This window comes from Lissotriton helveticus, chromosome 2_1 (assembly GCF_964261635.1).
Source record: "Lissotriton helveticus chromosome 2_1, aLisHel1.1, whole genome shotgun sequence".
Classification (NCBI taxonomy): domain Eukaryota; kingdom Metazoa; phylum Chordata; class Amphibia; order Caudata; family Salamandridae; genus Lissotriton; species Lissotriton helveticus.
In genome coordinates, this window is record NC_136059.1 from 1124799876 (window position 1) to 1124818383 (window position 18508).

The 18508-nt window shown below is 49.1% G+C and overlaps 1 long non-coding RNA gene across 1 annotated transcript in view; it reads left to right on the plus strand.

Moving 5' to 3' along the window:
• LOC144818486 (uncharacterized) overlaps positions 1-18508 on the plus strand; it is a 394882-nt gene that overhangs the window by 272880 nt on the left and 103494 nt on the right. The gene's annotated exons all lie outside the window — the stretch shown is intronic.

Consider the following 18508-nt stretch of genomic DNA (forward strand, 5'->3'; position numbering starts at 1 on the left):
ATAGAACTAGAGGACCAGGAAGACGATGCTAATACAAGACATCTACGTGGGAGACGGGAGGGTGCTATATCGAAACGGAAACACTCCTGCTCACGCTAGGAAAAAAGTCAAAGTTACAAAAGCACAGGGGAATAGGGACACAGTGAACAAAGAGGGGGAGGAAATAGGGTTTGCTCCACAGGCTGAACAGAATGAGCGGGATGAGGATGATGCTCAAATCATTGTTAATCTTGATATACCAGAGGAATCACAGGATTCTGTAGTTAGAGACGAGGTGGGACACAGTAGAGCAGGGATGGCTGATGAGGGGACTGCAATCCTGCTAAAGAATATGGGGGAAATTAAAAAAAACTCCTACCCCACTGGAAACCAGACTGACATGCATAGAAAATCAGTTACTAGAGGTTGAAAAAAGTATTATAACACTGGCAAGTCTCAGTATAGTTGGATTACCTTCCAAACCAACCGGGGGTGCTGCCTTAATGGCACCAGCGCTAGATACGAACATATCCCAGCCTTTGACCCAGCGAACGAGTGAGAACAATAAATATGCAACCATGGTAAATCCAGTAAGTTCTGTTGCAACAGTTAAGGAAACCCCTGTACAGGGCACTAATGTTATCAAATCCAACCAGCAGGATCGGAAAGGGTATCAAACAGAGAGAAAACCGAGGGGAGGTTATATTAACTTACCACCAGATGTTAGCCCCTTTGAAATTGTCCTGACAGGGGTCCCTGAGCTAGGCAACCAACAAGAAGAATCCTTCTGGACACTCAAATATAAAGTATCTTATTGGCTAAATGAAAATAGGCCCTTACCCACTCATATAAAGAGCAAAATATTAATGGTTCGAAGGGTCCCTTGGATAGGCCCCTCAAGAAAATCAACCACTGGTGATTGTGTGGTAGTTGACTTTGAAGACCCATGAACTGTGTACCATATATGTTCGTGGAACTCTCAAGGAGGGATCTCCGCAATCAAATCCAGACCTCTTTCGTTTTTTTATCCACCCAGGACACGTCCTGAAGGTGGCGGAAGTTGGACTAGGGTCAATAATCATGCTCGGAGTGGGATCCGTGATAGGGGCATGGGCAATCGAAACCAATGGGTAGGGGCACCAAACTTCAATAGATTTAGCTGCTTAGAAGCAGTAGATTGACTGAAGCCAATTGTGGGTTGTAAATCTAGCACCAAAGGCAGACCATGCTTGTTGAGTCCCATGCTCAATCATGATCATGGGAAAGGACACACAGAAGCCCCTAGTATTACTAGCAGCAAAGGAGTAGTTGTGGCAGCTTGTGCCCAGGGGTACGGACCACAGGACCCATCTACACATAAACCAGGGCATATAAATAGTGTCACCACACAGGGAGAGCGAACTGAACCCCTGGAAGGACAGAACTCCATGGGAGAGTTATCTATGGGAGCTATCGCTTTAAATATCAGGACCCCAAACTCGGAGCTACTACCCACGAGTAGCAGTAATGATAAGACCCTGAAATTAATATCATGGAATATAGCTGGTGTTACAAAGAACCTGAGGGATCCCGATTGGGCAAAGTATATTGATTCTGGTGATTTTTGCCTTCTTCAAGAATCATGGGCACTCGATACGCCTCATAGGGTAGGCTATAAGTCCTTTGGAATTGGCGCCATCCTCTCCGTAAGGGGAAGGCCATCAGGCGGATTAATTACCTGGGTCAAAGTAACTTTGAGGATCAAGGTAGAAGTTATAGACACAAGCTCGTTGGACATATTGGCACTAAAAATTACAACTAGCGAAGGGAAAACACTCTATTTAATTAATGTCTATAATAGACCGGCTCCAGCATCCAAGAAATCATTAACTTTGGTAAAGCTTGACTCCTTTTTAAGTAGAATAGTTGACAAAGAAGCTGTTATTATAGCTGGTGACCTAAATTGCAACTATGAACCAATCCTAGGGCTGAGCGATGTTTTTGATGAAGAAGATCAGGCAAACAACATTCCCTTGTTGGATAATAACGATCCTGTACACTGTTCAGTTCTGGCAGTTCAACTAATGAAGTTGTCCGCGGAACATGGTCTTAGGGCTTGCAATGGTCGTCTCCCGTCAGACACGTCCAAAAAGCCAACTTTCCTTAGCAACAACTGCAAAAGCAATTTGTAATCGTTTCCCTGACTATCTGGCAGCATATGATCGACTTAGAGGTGAAGGACAGGATAGAGAGTGATCACCGTCCCTTGGACTTACAGCTAGAAGAATGCTTGGTACAGGGAGCTGGGAGTGCAAATATAACTGATCCACATAGTGGTTCACGTGACGAGATCTTTGTTAGTAACAACAGACGAGCCCTAAAGTGGTCCCATATACTGGAGCATGGCGACATCCTTGCAGAAATCTATCTACAATTCGCAAGTTCATTGTCGGCCTTCATAGGTTACCCACCTGAGGTCGATAATCCGGGTCGCTTCATTGCACTTCACAATGAGCTTTTCGAAATCCTGAAACTTCTAGTCACAAAAATGCCAAAAAAGAACCATCAGGAATTGCAAAATCTGTCCCATAGTAAGCCATGTTATGGCAAGACATGCAGGCAATACAAAGAAAACCTCTTGTTGGCGATCAAAACTAAATCTCCGGACGATGTTAGGGTGGCAAGAAAAGTTTATAAACAGGTGCAGGCTGATTCAAGGAAAGCTTGGGAGGAAAAAACCTGGGCGGATATGCTGGTAGCTGCAAAGGCTAAGGACAATATAGGATTCTGGAGGTTGGTTGCCAATGGGAACCACAAAGGGAGAGTTGTTAAAGATGTTTATCTTGACGAACTCACGTGGGTTAACCACTTTACTACCCTATATAAAAAATACGATGAAGCCACTAACGTTACTAGTGTGGAGGTTCCATGGTCCATACCTTCCAATCCTAACCTGGAATTTACAATAGAGGAAACTGAAATAGCCATTAATGCAGTGAAAAATGGCAAAGTACCTGGCTTAGATAAAATTCCTGGGGACCTCTACAAGCATAACCTAAAGGTATGGGCACCTTATATAAATCACTTGTGCAATATGCTGTCTTGTAGTGTAGATTTTCCAGAAAGTTGCCGGGGAGCAGAGATTGTTTTAATTTTTAAAAAGGGTGATCGGTCGGAACCCTCTAATTACCGAATAATTAGCCTAATGGATATTCTCCAGAAAATGTATTCTAGGCATATTTTAATTTGTGTAAACTTGTGGTTGGAAGATAACTCGGTCCCCACAAAGTTCCAAGCTGGGTTTAGGAACAAAGTGAGCACCATTGACCAAGTTTTTAGATTTTGTTGCCTTTACTGGAAATATGTTCAGATCAAAAAGGGACATTTATACGTTGCTTTTGTAGATCTCAGAGCAGCTTTCGGTCTAGTGCCACGAGATCTTTTATGGAGGACCCTCCATGAGGCAGGGCTACCCAACTGCCTGCTGGTTCAGATAATTGGGTTGCATGCCAAGAATTTTGCTAAAGTGAGATGGGGCCCCAATGGATATACCTATTGAGCGTGGCGTTCGCCAAGGCTGCGTCCTGGCCCCCACTTTATTTTCCCTTTTTGTGAACGATATTCCTGCACACTTAGAGGGTTGCACAAATGATTCCCCAAAATTAAATGGGGAAGGGTACCCGCGTTATTATTCACGGATTATACCATTTTAATTTCTCAAACTAAGAAAGGTCTACAGGCACTACTTCATTCATTTAGTGACTATTATAACAGGAAAGGTTTGGAAATTAATCCCCAAAAAACTAAATGTATTGCCTTAAACCCTATCAAACCACAAAAAGGCTATCTAACATTAAATGGCCAAAAATTGGAATCGGTCCAAAACTTTTCCTACTTGGGGATCACCCTTGAGTCTGACTTTACGTGGAGGCCCCAAATTGAGAAAAGTAAGCTAATATTTACTCATAACACTATACCCATCCTAAAGAAGCAGGGTGCAAGCATCAGCAAAGCTGTGTCACCAGCATTAGAACTATTCAAATTCAAAGTTCAATCGGCAGCTCTTTATGGTGCTGAGATTTGGGGGCCAATGTCAAAGGATGCTTTTACAATTTTGGAGAACAAATTCATGAGAAGCCTTGTAAGGGCCCCAAAAGACACTCCTTTAGTACCACTTCAGTTGGACCTAAATGTCAAAAGAACCGACCATCACACTATTGTTCGGCCTCTAATGCTCTGGGTGAGACTCTGGCAAACACCAGAATTGCTTGACTACAGAAATGGGTTAAGAGAGTTAATGGGTATAGATGCATTGAATTCCAATGCTTGGCTAAAACATGTTAGATTGTGGTTTACCAAGATAGGTTTATCTCCATTTTGGGAGAATCCGGAAAGGTTGCCGTATAATTCTAAAAAAATTGTGAAAATGGCCTTTTGGGGATTTATCAATAACCAAATGATAAATGGAAATAGCGGTGGGACTCTAGTAAACAACTTTCTAAGCTTCAAGGATGAGCTTCTTTTTGAGAATTTCCTAGACGAAGTTGAGCCCCCGCTAGCTAAAACCCTTTTTATGAAACTAAGATATGGTAACCTTTTGATCAACACAACCCTGGCACGCTGGTCCAGAAGGGGCAATGTTGTTGATGACCCAACGACCAGCGAAACATGTATTATGTGCGAGGGCAATTTTAAGGAGGACGACCAGCACATCCTATTCTTCTGCCCAGCCTATGTGTCGGCCAGAAGAAAATGGATCAAACCTTTATGCAACCTTTTGGGAATAAGGTCATGTAAGATGGCACTAAGAATGATCAAATCTGATACAACCCAAACAATAGTATTTAGTGTAAGCAGATTTTTGCTTTCTATCCACTTTGTGCGCAGGTAAAAAGGCCTAAAGCTATAAGGGCAAAATTGTATACCACTTGTTCACTTGGTTTTATTCGTTTAGTGGCTTGATTGTATGAATTTTTATGGCAACTTCTTCCGCTCCATGTTCAAATGCTCATTAGTCAGGCATGCTACTATGTTTCACAGTCAGTTGTTTTAAAAATGGGGTTTGACATGTATTTTATTCATGAAATGTGTTTGCTGTGCAAATCTTTTATGGCCATGTAGTGCCGAAATAAAGATCAATTGAATTAAATTGAATCGGGTCTATTGGCACATATGTTTTTGATGAAGCAAGAGAGAAGTGACTTTTTTGTTGTTGCAGATTTATATAGTGCGAAATCGACCCGAAGGTATTGAAGCGTTTTACACAAGCACCATTTACAGTACACACTGACACATTCATTTTTCCCGTGCCTACCAATAAAGATGAATGATTTGCCCAGTGTTACAGGATGCTGAGCAGACGCCAAGGTGCGAACATCTTTTCCCAGCTTCAACGTCGGCATCTCTGGCCCTTAGGCCGCATCCTCGCCCTGAGGGTGCGCCTCAACATTGGTAACCGAGGCAGAGGAGCATGGCATGAATTGCATTTTTTTCTGATTCTATGAGTAAAGCCAGAATTGCCCCCAGCCCCCCTTGTAAATATGGCGTTGTGTGGGCCCAGGTAGGTAAGGTTTCCTTTTCTCACCATCACGCTTTCCTGTTTTAAGAGCGTGCCTTCGGACTGTAAAACAAGCATTTACAATGCAACGGTTTCTCCTTTGGAAAAGTTTTAGCTATTGGCATTTGGTAATGACAAAATTTGTATTTATGTGTTGGTTTTGAAAACAGATAAATAAATGGCATTGTCCTTTACATTGCCAATAGCTCTAACTTGAGTCGTAGGTCACTGACCAATGCAGGTGAATTTGTGCAGCTTAGATGCTCAGACCTTCTCAGTGCAGGACAGGTGAGAAGAAACCAAGCTACAGACCCTGCATGCTACTGGCAGGTCAGATTGTGGTGTGTAGGTATGTGCAAAGGATCTATTCAAGGGGGTGAAGCGCATATTAGAGCAACTTACCAGTGGCTGTACCAGCTGTAGGACTTTACGTCTCAGAGGCATCCCCTTCTCAACAGAGTTGCCCCTTACCTAGCTGAATGATCCACAACTCTACACACAAGAAGCACTTTACCCCCCAAAGCCTCCACTTTCTCTATGTAGCATCGTACTAATCAGTAAACGCATTAACAGCTTCCTTCCTCAGTACACACCGACAGCAGCTTACCTCGCTTGAGAAAAAAAACACCCCACACGGAGACGCATTCGTCCTTCCTCTTATGCAATTAATATATGTAACAAATAAATAAATTAGCTTGGCCCACCTCTGTAATCTAGGGGCCTCCCTTTTCACCTAGAAGCACACACTCACTCTCCCAGATACACCCCCTCCACTCATGGAATTGGGAAGCACCGTTTCTTTCACTGGCAGCGGACTCCTCCGAACAGCGAAGATGTCACTTCGGTTTTTGTGCACAAATGACACCAATGAACCACGCTGCCGGGCTCACGCAGGAAATGCCTGTATAGCGCCTCCCTCTCCGTGTCTAGGCACCTCTGTCAAGATGTCGCTTCGGTTTTTGTGCCCAAATGACACCAATGAACCACGCTGCCGGGCTCACGCAGGAAATGCCTGTATAGCGCCTCCCTCTCCGTGTCTAGGCACCTCTGTCGCTGTACTAAGCCAGCAACCTCGCTGGACTGGTAGTACACGCATTCTTCCTTCTCTGCGCGGATTGCCTCCCAACGCTCAGGGGGTCACGGGCTGGGCTCAAGACCTTAACAGCTGATAGAGTTTGTCAATCTGCACTGGCGGTCGGTCTTTGGCCGCCCTTGCCCCGCCCACCTATTTTTGGCGACCGCTCCCCCCTTTCATTCCTCAGGTGTTCAAGAGCCGCCTCATTATCTACATAGGCCGCGCCCCTATCACGCCCTGGTCCCGCCTCTTCCACTCCAATTGGCTGTGCCCTGTCATTCATCGTTTCCCTGCGCCCCCACCCCCTTTTTTTTGCTTTCAGTTCTACAGGTCTGTGCGGCACGTCTTGCAAGCTTTTAACATTTTATGTCCCGCCTCGTTACCCTCTATTGGTAGTTCACTCCACATCGTCTGTCTGAGATGGCAGTTCTTAAAAGGGCTACGACGAGATAGCGCTATTGCCAAGGACACCAGAGCAACTGGAGCTGATCCGGTGACTGCCCCTGGGTGCATTTCTGCATGCTAATGCAACGCTAACAAGTACATACACAGAACCACCCCCGAGTCGAACGAGCAACTGCACATGCACTTCTGAGCGGGAGGGGGGGGCGGGAAGCGGGAGGGGGGCGGGAATGGACCCGAGCCGAGCTCCAGAAACAAATCACTTTCACACGGGGAGGGGGGCGGAACGGACAAACGGGAGGAGGGGGCGGGAAGGCAAAATGAGCAACTGCACATGCACTTCCGAGCGGGAGGGGGGGGGCGGGAAGCGGGAGGGGGGCGGGAATGGACCCGAGCCGAGCTCCAGAAACAAATCACTTTCACACGGGGAGGGGGGCGGAACGGACACACGGGGAGGGGGCGGAACGGCACAGACGACATGAGACGCAGCAAGCACTTACCAGAGGAAGACTTCTTCCGGCAGCGGTCGGCCTCGGAATGACAAAAGCAAACACGGACGACAAAAAAAAAGAAACCCCGCCCACCGCCCGATGACTACACAGAGGGAACGCCCAGGGAAAAAATCTCGGGAACGCCCCCGAATCTGGACCGTGAATGACGGACAGATCTCTGTTCCAATGGCTAGCCTCCATTTATGGAGCTAGCCAATGGAACAGAGGGCGTATTCAAGTGTCCCTTACTGAAGACTACAGATTTCTCTGGAGGCGGAGCTAAAGCTCCGTGCTCCAGTCGAAACCTAAAAACACACAGAAGGGTAACGATCTTTCGTAGCCTCGGCCTCAGTCCGGGAGGAGACGAGACAAGAGGCAGGGTTGATTTGTAATAAACATGTTAATCCCTCCCACACCCCATGCTGGCCTGGAATGCTTCATAGAGCAGGGGCTGCCTGGAGGAGGGGCCCACAGTGTATTTGGCTAGCAGTTGGCGCCGTGCACATGAGAGAAGTAACGGGCTGGAGGAGGGATCCACAGTGTATTAGGCTGGCACTTGGAGCTGTGCACTTGAGAGAAGTAATGGGTGCAGTCCAGATCATTTGGTGCGCCGACATTTAATTGCACCAGCCTCAGGAATCTGAGCTGAGTTTTGAGCACCGGCACCTTTACTTTTACAAATTAAGCACTGCAAGAAACCCATATACCATGGGGTAAAAGAAAATTATTGGCTGATTTAGGATTATCAACCTTGATATGTACACAGCAATCCACAACAACCCGGGGGGTTTTGGTATTGGCAAATAATTCTATACAAGGGATAGAAAGAGCACTGGGGGATGAACAGGGGCAATGGGTCATAGTTGAATGTAATCATAAGGAGTACCAGGTGTACGGTCTGCTCAGTATATGGCTCCAACTTTGATGAGGCTGAAGTGTTAGACAAATTGAATGTCGAATTAGCAACATGGCCAACTCTCTGATTTTGTGTGGGGTTTTTAATATACATACCGAGCCTCAAGGGATATTAGTAGATATTAAAAGCTATGAAGGCAGAAAACCTAAAGTTTTTAAGGCCCTTCAGCATTTGATATTGGATCATGGGTTGGTCAATGCCTGGGCTACGTTAAGGACCTTAGACCCAGGGTGTACATTTTATGCACACCCACACCAGAAATTAGTAAGACTGGATTACTTCTTTTTGTCAACAGTATTACTATTTGATGCAGTCATATATGTATCCCCTAAGATTACGGCTGATTGTGGACCTTTGGTACTGAAAATTCATGTGCTGAATGCAGGTATTAAGGCCAGATCATTCTCGTTTGACAGGAAACTCTTGCTTGACGAAGTATATGTTGCGCATTTGAAAGACTGGATTAGGCAATTTTTAGTTCTCAATCGTAGCCCTGCTGTGCCTGGCTTTGTCTGGGATGCCCTAAAGGCAAGGTTTAGGGCAGAAACCCTTAGCTTTGGGTTGCAAAAACAGAAACAGCTGACGTTAGTAACTCAAGAGCTATATGCAAAACTTGTAATGGCTGAAGAAAACCTCATGTTGGGGAGGGGTGATCTTGCCTTACTTCAAACAGAAGTTGCACGGTGTAAAGCTAAAATCAATCTCCATTGGAGCAAGGACATAGCTATTAAGCATACGCTAAATAAAGAACAGGGCTACGAGTATGGGGAAGCCGCAGGGCGCTGCTTGGCGCAAAGGCTCAGGGCAAGAGAAGCAATACAGAGAATTGTGGCCATGACTGACTCCCAAGGTAACTCAGTCGAAACTCCAACTGGGATCCTTAATGTTTTCCGTGATTTTTTCAAAGGACTCTATACCAGAGATAGTCATAACACGTTGATATGTTGCTCACTTTTCAACAAGCTCAGACAGGCGTAGTCCCCACATCATGGAAGCAGGAAAATATAATTGTCTTTAAAAAGAAAGATAAGCCACCTAATCTGTCGGGTTCTTACCGACCCATACCACTATTAAATTGCAATGGCAAAATTTATGCCTAAATCCTGGCGACCCGATTGGCGGAAGTGATTACCCTTCTAGTATCAAGGCGGCAATATGGGTTTATACTCGGGCGGGGTACAGTTAATCACATTAATAGGGTAATTACCCTTTTTGATGTATCTAACACCAAGGGCAGCAAATTCGGACTGATTTTATTAGATGCTGAAAAAGCATTTGATCGGGTCGCATGGGATTTTTTATGCGCAGTTTTATGACGATTGGGGTTTCAACAAGGTTTTATTAAAGCTATTCAGGTTTTATATCACCACCCGATGGGTAAAATTTGCATGATGGGCTTAGAATCAGACCCTGTATTCATAACCAGAGGTACAAGACAGGGATGCCCGTGCTCCCCACTATTGTTTTCATTATATATCAATCCTTTTTTAGACTTGCTAGAGCAGAGCTCCAGGATCGAACCAGTAATATGCATGCAAGAGCAATATCGTGTGCTCACGTATGCGGATGATATTGCGGTGGTAACACCAAACCTTCTTGCTGCTATGCTAGAGATAGAACATTTGGCATCTGAATTTGGCATAGCCTCCGGTTATAAACGTAACGTGTCCAAAACACAAATTCTGTGTTTGAATCAGGATTGTAATAACGACTCAAGGATCATGAAGGAGGTATCATATTTAGGTGTCAAGGTGAGGACATGTCTAAAAGCATTAGTGGAGGTCAATTGGGGGTGTATTGTAAGGGCAGTGAGGCAGCAATTACATCGCTGTGAATGCCTGCATATTTCATTGGTGGGGCGCTGTAATGTTCTTAAAATGCTGATTTTACCTAGGGTTTTATATTTTTACAGAGCAGTTCTGCTAGAAAATTACTCACGCTCAACTACAGTTACTTCAGTCAATCTGTGCCAAATTTTGTGGGCTCAAGTCATGCAGAGCAATGCGGTTTATGATACTACCTCATGAGAAGGGTGGCTGGGCAGACCCTGATTTTTCGTTCTCTTACTACGCCTGTATTTTGCAAAATATGCTAGTTTTATTAACTGGTGAAGAAGAGGTGTTAAATATGGCAGAATCTATATCTATGTATCAGATGCTTTTAGGTATAGATGCCAAAAGCCATTTATTTGTGATGCTAGAGTTCAGTTATTACAAAAAAACTAGGTTTAAGGTGTTAAACTCGGCTTATAAGGTTTGGAAGGCCATTCGGAAATGATATCAATTCGAAAAAATCTCCTTTTACGCTCCAATGTCTGCAACAGGGCTATTACCCTCTATATTATGGGATAGAACTATATTCAGGTGCAGAAGTAAAGTGATGGCTTATGTTGGAATATGGTGTATAACAATGGGGCTGTGTCCCCACAGAGTTGTTCTCTTCCAGGATCCTGAGGGGGCTGTTGCTGCTGCTGCTGCTGGGCCAGAGGACCGCCACTTGGACTGTCTCCCTGCCTGGAGACCCAGTGTGCTGGCTCTGGGCCCAGCCTGGCCCCCCTGCCTGCCTACAAGGACTTTGCTGGGTCCTTTCCTGATTTATAGCGCTAGGAGCGCTTGGCTTTTCCCTCTAGCGCTTGAGAGCGCTTTGTTTCGTCCTAGCGCTGGGAGCGCTGTGGTTTGTGCCCACTAGCGCTTGAGAGCGCTTTATATTGACCACGAGGCGCTTGGGAGCGCTTTTGTAAGGCAGGTGCCCACCCTGCATTTTTGCTGCTCTAGCGGCTGCCCACGCCGCATATTTGCGTGATTTATTTCATCGGGAGCTCACCCCGTGTGGAAGTCACCGCCGCAGCCCAGGAACCCTGCCGGGCCGCCGCGCTGCCTACGGCGACCCGGAAGTCCCGCCTTTACACCATCAGGGCCGCGCTGCCATTGGCGGCCCCGAACCGGAAGTCAGGCGGATCAGGTGGGACAGCCGGAAGTCGACAGGAGCCTACCCTGCGCTCCGGTCCCAGGAAGTGCTGCGAGAGGAGCAGGGCGGCTGCAGAGGCAGGCGGGGCTCCGGTGCCGGAAGGAGAGCCCCGCGCTGCACACAGAGGAAGGAGGAAGCCGGTCCCGACTGAGAAGGAGAGCCCCGAGGTGCGGGAGCTCTCCTGTGTCCCGGGAGCAGGGAAGTGACCGACAGCCTCGCAGACAACTGGTGAGTGGGGCTTTGAGTGAGGCGGTTGGGGGGTATGTCGGGCAGGCTTTCGGTGCCGCCCCCGTGACCAGGGCTCCCTTCATGTCGTATGTGAGCCTGAGAGGCTCTTGAGGGAATTTCTGTAGAGCCGGTCGAGGCTGCAGGCGGCACCTTTGTGCATAGAGCCACGAGGGCTCTAGTGCCTCCCTGTTCCGCCGGGTCCCCTGAGAGGGACCCCCGACCTATTGGCTTGATGTTAAGAGCCCTGAGAGGCTCCCCCAAGGCGCCCCAGTGTTGAGAGCCACAGAGGCTCTGGAGTGCGATTCCTACAGGAGCCCACGAGGCTCAGGGGGCATCACCTTTATTTGTTTAGAGCCCAGCGAGGCTCAAAGGTGCCACAGTCGTGTTTAGAGCCCTGAGAGGGGCTCAAGGGGCATTCATTGATTTCGAGTCCCCAGAGGGGGGACTCCAACGTTGGTGCCACATTTGCAAGAGTCCAGAGAGGCTCTAGGGACAGTGCTTTTGGCCAGAGCCTGCGAGGCTCCAGCGTTGGCCCATCATTGTTCCTCACAGCTGCCCAGCACTTTGTGGGCAGCTGCTCCGTTTAGGCCCTGACATTGGGACACATGGACAGTCACCGGTGGTGACTTGTGAGTTTGGCGCAATTGATATTGTCTTTACACCTCTGAATGAATGTCATGCATTGCATCATGTGTTCTGTTCCTACACCCCTACAGGTATTGTGATATGTAGGTGGTTGTTTTCTCCCTAGTACAGGTGGTGCTAGTGAGATCCTGGTTACCAGTAATTACTGGTTGTGCGCTCTATTTTTATATTGTGTGCTATTTTGTGCTAAAGATTTTACATTCGAAAGTGCTATTTCTGAAAGTGCTACTTCTGATTCCTGACAGTGGCCCAGGTGGCCCTGTCTTGTACATATCCCCTGTAAATTCTGCCCGTGCCTCTGGCACATTGTAAAGTGTGTGTTTTATCTAATGTGTTTTGGTGTAATACAAAGGCTATTTTTATATAACCTTGTGTGGAGTTTCCTTTGTGGTGGGCCTGGGTGTTGTTGCTGGGGTGCATGCGCAAATACTTAACTTACATCGCCTCCAAGTTTAGCCTTGCTGCTCGCGCCACGTTACCTAGAGGGTGAGCAGGGGTTATCTTGGCGTGTAACTCCCTTGCCCTGACTTGGGAGTGGTGGTCTCTGACTGACTTTGGCGAAAGCCCTGGCCAGCCAGGGATCCCATTTCCAACATTGGCGGCAAGCGGTGAGGATAAGGATTTCTGTTTGCCTTGTACCTTGGTAGCAGCTGGCTGCACCACAAAACTCTGCATTTTAGATGACCACATTTTAGGGGATTGTTTTTTTTGGAAGTTTCATATTTTCTTCTCCTGAAGGTATCATTGTGCAATTGTGTCAGTACATTTGTCCCCCGACCCTGCGCCCAGAGTCGGTACCTGTGTCACGTGTGGTCAGGTTGAGGAACCAGGGGCGGGAGAAACTGCCTTACCAGTCCGAGGGGAGGGTTGTGTGTGGATGAATGGTGTGTGGCACTAGGCAAATGAGTGTGAGTTCTCTAGGGTAGAGAGCTTGCTGAATATCTTGTGAATTGTGTACTCCTGTGTTAGCTCAGACCCCTAGGTTCCCTGTGTGATCTCTTCTCTAGAACGTCTGCCAGAATGGAGCTGGTTTTTGACTTCAATGATCTAGCCACATACGGTGTGTGGGAGCTGAGAAAGTTCTGTGAAGAGAGAGGCATAGGGGCGGATCAGTCAGGCTGGTATGCACTTAGGAGATGCATGGTCAAATGGCAAGAGGATCAATGGGATCTTGAGCGCAGTGAGGAAAGGGCCCGGGCTCCACACCAGGAGGGTGGTGGGTCTGTGGGGAGCCCTGAAGATTCAGAAGAGGAGGAAGAAGATGACAGCACCTGGACGCCAGTAGAGAGTAGAGACCCCATAGATAGGGAGTCCCTTGCTGGGTCCAGCATAGGAGGCAGCGCCTCATCCCTTTCCCTGTCCCCAGAGGAGCTGGAAGATAGGAGGAGAGAAAGGGAGCACCAGCTGGCTTTAGAAAAGCTCGGGTTGGAGCATGCCCAAGCTATGGCGCATCTGGAGCTTAAGAAGCAACAGCTAGAGACTGAGAGGGTCTTAGCACTACAGAGGATAGAGGAGGCTGAGAGGGCCTCCGCCAGAGGCAAAGTAGCTCTGGAGGATAGACTATCCACTGCGCGCAGTTTTAATTTTCTGGATTCCCCAGGGAGGGCTGAGTCCAGTGGTGGCAGCTATTTAGACTTCAGTGCAGAAAGTCCCCTACCCCGTGCCCAACGTATGGTCCCTTGTTCCCAAGAGGAGGAGTTAAGGTTGAAGTTCAGGGGCAGTAGGAAACTGCCTCACCAGAGTTGTTTTTTTTTATGGATGACTGTTCTGATGCAATGTGGGATTGGCTGGAGGCTAGCTCGGATGATGAGAGAGACGGAGTACTGAATATGTTTCTCAAAGAGCAGTTGCTCAGTGTTGTTTGTCCAGAGTTGCGCCAGCACCTGTTGAAGTCTGAATCCCTTAGTCCAAGTGAGCTTGCAGATGAAGCAGACTGCTGGGAGAGTGCTAAAGGTTCTCTAGAGTCATTAGGGAGTGACTCCAAAAGTAGTGGTTCAGGTATCTTCCAGCCCAGCGTGGTGGAAGAGGCTCAGTGTAGCCCAGCTAGGTCCCAGGATAGCGAGGAGGGTGTAGGGGCTCACTGCCTGGCTCAGTGGAGCAGGAGTGAGGGGGAGACCGAGGTTCCCCAGACGCCCGAAGCCCTGCCTCAGGACTTGGATGGTTTCTGTAGGGAATACCAAGTTGGGGACCTAGGCTGTCCTGTTAGTCCATTTGAGGAAGATCTCCTAGTGAGTAGAGGACCTGGAGCGTCTGTAACCAGAGCTCCTGTGGTTCTAGAGACTGGCAGTACCGCTCCGGTAGGGAGGGTACAGGAGTCCAGCGTGAGGAGTGATTCGGGGATGAGTTTCCCAGTGGATGCACCAGTGGACCAGGGACTAGCCAGTTGGGCTAGATCTTCTTGGGGGGACCCGGGTGGCGCCACTTCTGGTCTGGGGGATCGTCACGCACTGTCAGGTGGACAGAGGGCGGGAGATCTGCGCCAGACAGACAGTCACACAACAGATGTGTCATTTGTTAACCTCAGGGGGATTGTGTGTGAGTCCCCAGAAGTCCTGGAGTGCCAGGCAATTGTTCCACCAAAGGTTTTAGACCAGAGGTTGGAAGGCCAGGTTCAGGATCAGCCTGACCTGAACGGTAGGATGACTGTAACCAGTGTCCTGACCAGTTCTTCTTCCAGAGGAACTTCTCCAGGTGGGAGAGGGCAGACCTCTGGAAGGGGGAGCAGAGGGTGGGAGAGCCCACCTCTGACCCCGGTGCAACCTGAGTGGATAAGCCCTGGGTTGGAATGGCGTTCTAGGTGTACCCCTCGCCGGAGGAGGAGGAACCCTAGAAGAAGAGGTAAGGGGAGGAGAGCCTTCCCTGAGACTCCTGGTCCGCCTGAGGTTGTAGGCCCTAGGCTGGAGTACCAGTGGCAGTCTAGTCCTGTCTGGCAGACAGGAAGAGTGGAGAATGGCTCCTATGTGCCAGGGGTTACTACCCCCCGCTCTGCGAATTGGCATGGACCAGTGGCACCTGGGTGGCCCTGGCCGCGGACAACTTGGGAGTACCAGTGGGGTAGCCCAGTTGGTCCAGACAGTGTGTTGAGAAGGAATCCCATGGGTTCACCATGGCGTAGAACAGGAGGGTGTCCCTGCAGTTGCGGGCCCGCGTCCGTGTTCTATCGCCCAAGCAGGGAAGTCCATCATGGTGGTGATTGGTCTCCCCTGCGTTTTGGCTGGAAGGGGGTTGTGTTGGACTTTGGCCCTTAGGGCAGGTTCACCCCTAGACTTTTTGCGTGAAATGGTGACCTGGAGATGGTGATTTTAGGATTCTGCGCACTTTCACTGTGTCCCAGTAGAAAGTGCGTGCGCACTCTGAGTGCATGTGCTGAGCTAGGCCTGCCCGCCCATAGGAATGCATGGGGAATGTATGTGTCCCTGGTAGTTCCTGATGCGTGGGGTGTACAGGCTTGAGTCTGGTATGTGCGAACTCGTGAGAGTGAATGCTGCGAGATGGTGTATGCAGCATGTATGTGTCTAGTAGGGAAGCGCCATTTCTAGACATGGCTGTACGTGTGCAGTGAGGGTGCTGGAGTGTGATTGGCTGGAGCTGGCTGGCATGCCAGGCTCCAGGAAGTCTGGATGGGTCTGCCCGGTGGTGAGTGTGAGATTAGCATGAGTGATGTGTGGGAGGAGTGTACCTGTGTCCTGGATTGGCTGGGTTTTCCCCACACAATGCTGGCTCCGCCCCCCTGTGGTGTGTCTAACGACCCAAGCCCTGCCAGTGAATAGAGAGGGTGGTTGAGGTAAACAGAGTACTCAAGAACCAGCTGCGACTGGTTCCGCCCCCACCCTGCACCTTCAGACAAAGGAATATGGTGTATAAAAATGGGGCTGTGTCCCCACAGAGTTGTTCTCTTCCAGGATCCTGAGGGGGCTGTTGCTGCTGCTGCTGCTGGGCCAGAGGACCGCCACTTGGACTGTCTCCCTGCCTGGAGACCCAGTGTGCTGGCTCTGGGCCCAGCCTGGCCCCCCTGCCTGCCTACAAGGACTTTGCTGGGTCCTTTCCTGAATTATAGCGCTAGGAGCGCTTGGCTTTTCCCTCTAGCGCTTGAGAGCGCTTTGTTTCGTCCTAGCGCTGGGAGCGCTGTGGTTTGTGCCTACTAGCGCTTGAGAGCGCTTTATATTGACCACGAGGCGCTTGGGAGCGCTTTTGTAAGGCAGGTGCCCACCCTGCATTTTTGCTGCTCTAGCGGCTGCCCACGCCGCATATTTGCGTGATTTATTTCATCGGGAGCTCACCCCGTGTGGAAGTCACCGCCGCAGCCCAGGAACCCTGCCGGGCCGCCGCGCTGCCTACGGCGACCCGGAAGTCCCGCCTTTACACCATCAGGGCCGCGCTGCCATTGGCGGCCCCGAACCGGAAGTCAGGCGGAACAGGTGGGACAGCCGGAAGTCGACAGGAGCCTACCCTGCGCTCCGGTCCCAGGAAGTGCTGCGAGAGGAGCAGGGCGGCTGCAGAGGCAGGCGGGGCTCCGGTGCCGGAAGGAGAGCCCCGCGCTGCACACAGAGGAAGGAGGAAGCCGGTCCCCGACTGAGAAGGAGAGCCCCGAGGTGCGGGAGCTCTCCTGTGTCCCGTGAGCAGGGAAGTGACCGGCAGCCTCGCAGACAACCGGTGAGTGGGGCTTTGAGTGAGGCGGTTGGGGGGTGTGTCGGGCACGCTTTCGGTGCCGCCCCCGTGACCTGGGCCCCCTCCATGTCGTATGTGAGCCTGAGAGGCTCTTGAGGGCATTTCTGTAGAGCCGGTCGAGGCTGCAGGCGGCACCTTTGTGCATAGAGCCACGAGGGCTCTAGTGCCTCCCTGTTCCGCCGGGTCCCCTGAGAGGGACCCCCGACCCATTGGCTTGATGTTAAGAGCCCTGAGAGGCTCCCCCAAGGCGCCCCAGTGTTGAGAGCCACAGAGGCTCTGGAGTGCGATTCCTGCAGGAGCCCACGAGGCTCAGGGGGCATCACCTTTATTTGTTTAGAGCCCAGCGAGGCTCAAAGGTGCCACAGTTGTGTTTAGAGCCCTGAGAGGGGCTCAAGGGGCATTCATTGATTTCGAGTCCCCAGAGGGGGGACTCCAACGTTGGTGCCACATTTGCAAGAGTCCAGAGAGGCTCTAGGGACAGTGCTTTTGGCCAGAGCCTGCGAGGCTCCAGCGTTGGCCCATCACTGTTCCTCACAGCTGCCCAGCACCGTTTAGGCCCTGACATTGGGACACATGGACAGTCACCGGTGGCGACTTTTGAGTTTGGCGCAATTGATATTGTCTTTACACCTCTGAATGAATGTCATGCATTGCATCATGTGTTCTGTTCCTACACCCCTACAGGTATTGTGATATGTAGGTGGTTGTTTTCTCCCTAGTACAGGCGGTGCTAGTGAGATCCTGGTTACCAGTAATTACTGGTTGTGCGCTCTATTTTTATATTGTGTGCTATTTTGTGCTAAAGATTTTACATTCGAAAGTGCTATTTCTGAAAGTGCTACTTCTGATTCCTGACAGTGGCCCAGGTGGCCCTGTCTTGTACATATCCCCTGTAAATTCTGCCCGTGCCTCTGGCACATTGTAAAGTGTGTGTTTTATCTAATGTGTTTTGGTGTAATACAAAGGCTATTTTTATATAACCTTGTGTGGAGTTTCCTTTGTGGTGGGCCTGGGTGTTGTTGCTGGGGTGCATGCGCAAATACTTAACTTACATCGCCTCCAAGTTTAGCCTTGCTGCTCGCGCCACGTTACCTAGAGGGTGAGCAGGGGTTATCTTGGCGTGTAACTCCCTTGCCCTGACTTGGGAGTGGTGGTCTCTGACTGACTTTGGCGAAAGCCCTGGCCAGCCAGGGATCCCATTTCCAACAGCTTACATTGGAGATCTGTACGTTAATGGGAATATGGCTTCCTACGCTATGCTTACGGATAAATATCAGTTATCTAGAGCCACATTTTTCAAGTTTTTACAAATTCGTGATTTTCTGTGTAAAACTTGAAGAAGCATGGAGCCAAATCCCCTTGTTGAAGCTATCAGAAACAAAGCCCGTTTCGGCACGCTATATAACCTACTGTTAGTTACTCAGACGGATGATTTAAATTCACACAATCTTAAATGGGATAATAGGTTAGGGTGCCACGGCACTCAAGTAGAACACTCTTTTGACTTAGCAGGGAAGCTATGTATGTCTGCTAACTTACTATCTCAGCATTATAAGACAGTGTTTTTTTTTTTTTCTTGTTTTTTTTTAGGTTCAACACTG